We start from the raw sequence: 5,024 nt of genomic DNA on the forward strand, positions 1-5,024 counted from the left end.
CCCCACTTTTTTATTCGGGGATTTCCCATCCCCGATCAACTTGGGGATTCCCTAGTCAAAACGGGTGCGGGTTTCGGGTTCCCCGTTGGGTATGGGGTTTTTTGCCATCTCTAACCCGAAACCAGAAAGGTCAAGAAAGGAAAGGAAAACCCTAAGTTAAAGAGGTTTGACTCGTCGAGTCCAAGGAGGAACTCGGCGAGCCGGAGCAGGATTCGGGTGTAAAGTAAGTGACCGACTCGGCGAGTCGGCAAGTGGACTCGGCGAGTCTGGTCTGGGTTGGGAAACCCTAATTCCGGCACTTGGTACCATATTTAAGCATCTTATTCTCTTCCATAGGGCTCATTTGCAGCCCCTATAGTCCAGAACCCCAAAACCTAGCCACCAAAATCGTTTTTGGAGCAAGATCTACCCTTGGTGAAGTAATTTGGAGCTTGGAAGAGGAGAGACTCATAATGGTGCAAGAGGAGGCCTTGGATCCAGAGTTGGTGGAACTTTTTAGAGCATTTGGAGGTAATGAATCGTTATCCTTGGCTTTCTCCTTTCTAGATCCATCTTTCATGGAGTTTTAGGGTTTCTTTGAGAGTATGTGATGGGAAGTGGGTGCACAAGTTAGATCTGGAGTTGAAACTCCAGATCTGAGCTCTATTTGGACCAAAGATGCAGAAATCCCTGTTAGTTGCTATGCAAAAGCCATTCCCCATGAGTTGAGTTCCTCTCTAGCTTGGTTTTTGGTATTATGAGGCAAGAAGCACGTAAAGTTAGCAACTTTATGTTGCTAATGGACTCTAGGAACCCAAATCTATTGTTTGGAGCAAAGGAGAAGCTCCGTGACTCGAAATTATGGGAATGCACGTATGGACTCAACGAGTCTAGGAGATGACTCGGCGAGTCAGGCTAGATATCAGACTTAAACCGCGTAGCAACTCGGCGAGTCACATGGGTGGACTCGACGAGTTGGATGAAGATAGGCAAGAACTCGACGAGTTGGAAGAACAACTCGACGAGTCTGTTGAAGATTGCCTTGGACTCGGCGAGTCAAGTCGCGAAACCCCAAACCCTTCGAGTTAAGACTCGGATCAGTGAGTTGAGTGGGGACCCAGTGAGTTGGATAGGTCAGGACTCGGAAATCAGTAGACTCGGAGAGTCATGGTCTGACTCGGCGAGTCGAGTCGAGAAGGGAGGAGGTTTCTGAGCTCATGAACTCGGTGAGTCAGTAGGCTGACTCGGCGAGTAGGGTCAACCTGGAAGGTTGACTGTAACCAGGACTTTGACTTTGACCAGAGTTGACTTAGTTGACTTTTGGAGGACTGTCAGACTAAGTGTCATATTGATATTGGTAGCTCATAGAGCTAGAGGAGCAGCGGCTCAGAGGGTTGTCGGTTAGCAGCCAGAGGGTTATCAGCAGAGCTCAACAGTTCAGGTGAGTATCCTTCCAGTAGGAACGGGTCTAAGGCCACAATGCCAACCCGTTTAGTTAGCAGTAGTTTCCGGACTTTGGTCCGATGCAGTATTTAGTATGTTTGATGCCTTCGTGGCTTAGACAGGATTTATGTGTTATGTGTTCCGGGCTACGACCCAATGCAGTATGCAATATATGTGTTCATGCTAGTTGATATGTTATGTTATGATATGTTCAGTTAGTTCCGGACTTCGGTCTGATGCAAGGGACAAGGTCCCAGTCAGTTCCGGACGTTGGTCCGATGCAGGGGGCAAGGCCCCAGTTAGTCCGGACTTTGGTCCGATGCAGGGGACAAGGTCCCAGCTAGTTCCGGACTTCAGTTTGATGCAAGGGGCAAGGCCCCAGTTAGTCCGGACCTCGGTCCGATGCAGTGGTCAAGGCCCAGTATGTGCTTTATATGTTGTATGGTGTGTGGTAGTTTGGGGGAGCTCACTAAGCTTTGTGCTTACGGTTTTCAGTTTTTGGTTTCAGGTACTTAGTTTTCAATAGAGGAACTCGGAGAGGTTGCAGTGCACACACCATAGTCAGTTAGCCTGGGAATGTTTTACTCTGATAATAAGTTATGTTTGGAATTAATATTATGAAATTATGTTATGACTTATGATACGGTCTTTATAAATGTGGTTTTAGTAATGTTTTAAAAGAAAATTTTTAGTCGTGAAAATTGGGTCGTTACATTTACTTTAGGTCAAATGATACATGTGAATCTTGGCTATTGGGTAAGATGACAAAATCACCTTTTACTGGATCTTGTGAAAGAGGTGAATGTTTATTGGACCTCATACACATAAATGTGTATGGTCCTTTCATATCTACCACAAAGGATGAACATAGATTATATGTGACTTTCACTGATGATTATAGAAGATATGACTAGATCTACTTAATCAAGCATATGTCATAAACCTTTGAAAAGTATAAGAGTTTAAGCAAGAAGTCGAGAATCAATTGGGCATGAAGGTAAAGATGCTTAGGTCCGATAGAGGCGGTGAGTATCTTAGTATCGAGTTCCATGACTATCTCAATAGTTTCACAATTGACACCTCCTAGGACACCACAACTTAATGGTTTGGCTGAGAGGTGCAATCGAACCTTGTTAGACATGGTTCACTCCATGATGAGTCGAGCTTCTCTTCTAATCTCATTTTGGGGGTATGCCTTACAGACTGCTGCCTACATTCTTAATCTTGTCCCAACTAAGAATGTTTTCAAAACACCTCACGAGATGTGGGCAGGGAAGGTTCCCTCATTAGCACATATCAAGGTTTGGGATTGTGAAGCTTTCATTAGACGAGAGACTCACGACAAGATTGAACCTCGAAGTGAGATGTATTTTCATCGGCTACCTATAGAAGTCCTTTGGATATTTGTTCTACAGACCGAGTGAGAACGTGGTCTTTGTAGCATAAAGGGGAGTCTTTCAAGAGAGAGAACTCATATGCAAAGAGGACAGTGGGAGTACCATTGATCTTGAAGAGATTCAAGAGTCAACCGATAAAGGAACCTATGAAGATGCTAGAGCTCAACCTGAGGGTGAGATTCCAGTTAAACCAGTTGACGAGTCGTTACCTCTTAGGCGCTCCACTAGAGTTTGAATGCAACCTGAGTTATATGGTTTCCATATTACTGCAGAAGGCGATACGTTTATCAGTGATAGTACATTGGTAAATTTGGATGAACCAACTAACTACAAGGAAGAAATGGAAAGCCCTGAGGCATCCAAATGGCAAGAGGAAATGGACAGCGTGATCAAGTCCATGTATGAAAACCAAGTTTGGAATTTGGTTGATAATGTATCAGTTCGTAAGACAGTTGGATGCAAATGGATCTTCAAGAAGAAGACCGACATAGATGGAAATGTACACACTTTTCAAGGCTCGACTGGTTGCGAAAGGCTTTACTGAAACCCCATGGGTTGACTATGATGAGACCTTATCACTAGTGGCTAAGATAAAATATATTAGGATAATGGTCGCCATAGCTGCATTTCATGACAATGAAATTTGGTAGATGGATGTCAAAATCACTTTCCTTAATAGGAAGTTAGCTGACGATGTTTACATGAGTCAACCATAAGTTTTTTTTTGATGCAAAGTTTCCTAATAAAGTGTGTAAGCTTGAGAAATCAATCCATGGATTAAAACAAGCTTCTTGTAGATGGAATATTTGATTTGACGAGAAGATCAAAGAGTTGGCTTCTCTAGAAGTGAAGATGAATCTTGTGTATATGTTAAAGCTAGTGGGAGTATAGTAACCTTCCTCGTATTGTATGTTGATGACATACTTCTTATAGGAAACGATATTGCAAATTTGCAATAGGTTAAGTCTTGGCTTGGAAAGTGTTTCGCTATGATCGATCTGGGAGAGGCTGCTTATATTCCGGGGATAAGTATTTTGAAAGACAGGAGTAAAACACTAATTGGACTTTATCAAAGTACATACTTGGAAAAGGTACTAAAACGTTTTAGTATGGAAAATTCCAAGAAAGGAGAACTGACTATACATAGTAATACCAAACTGAGTAAGACTTAGAGCCCGAGTACCGATGTTGAGATAGCATAAATGAGTAGAGTTCCATATGCTTCCGCCGTTGGATCTATCATGTATGCTATGACATGTACTCGCCCTGATGTGGCCTTTGCTATGAGTATCGCCAGTCGTTATCAGGGAAATCCAGCTAGAGCTCATTGGATAGTAGTTAAGAACATTCTCAAGTATCTTCGAAGGACTAAGGACTGGGTCCTGGTACTTGGTGGTAGTGATACATTGAGAGTAACTGGGTATAGTGACGCCAACTTTCAAACAGATAGAGACAAATTTTGTTCTCAATATGGCTGGGTTTTTACCTTAAATGGAGGGGTGGTAATTTTGAAAAGTTTCAAACAATAGACGGTGGCTGATTCTACCTATGAATCAGAGTATATAGCAGCGAGCGAAGCATTAAAGGAGGCGATTTGGTTGAAGAACTTCATCGGAGACCTTAGAGTTGTTCCATACATTAAGGAGCCAATGGAAATTTTTTGTGATAACAAAGGAGCGGTACTTTGACATAGGAACCAAGAGATCATGACAGATCAAGACATATCGACAGAAAATCCCATTTCATCAGACATAGAGTAGAAGAAGGTCACCTCGTTGTAAAGAGGGTGTCGTTTGAAGAGAATCCTGCAGATCCCATCACAAAGGGTTTGAGTAGGGTCAAGCACATTCAACATGCTAGGATCATTAGTCTGAGAGTTGATATTAGTTTTAGTAGTTAGATAGTTAGTTTGAAACTTGTAATAAAGTAAATGTAATTGACTTTTGGTGATTAAATAATAGAGAATTATTTATCAATTTGTTTACTACATTTTGTCAATTGTTTATTATTGTGTTTCATTTTGCATGTTTTACTTCCCGAATAATTCGATTATTCAAATACACAGTCGTTCGTACTTTTGGAAGTAAGTAATGAATTAAGACTGTCATGAATTTTACTGTAGATCGCCTAAAAGGTTTTAGACATAGCAATAGTGTTGTTGTAATATCCGTGAGTACTCTGAAATGGGGATTTAAGTATTGGATT

This window comes from Lactuca sativa, chromosome 3 (genome assembly GCF_002870075.4).
Source record: "Lactuca sativa cultivar Salinas chromosome 3, Lsat_Salinas_v11, whole genome shotgun sequence".
NCBI lineage: Eukaryota > Viridiplantae > Streptophyta > Magnoliopsida > Asterales > Asteraceae > Lactuca > Lactuca sativa.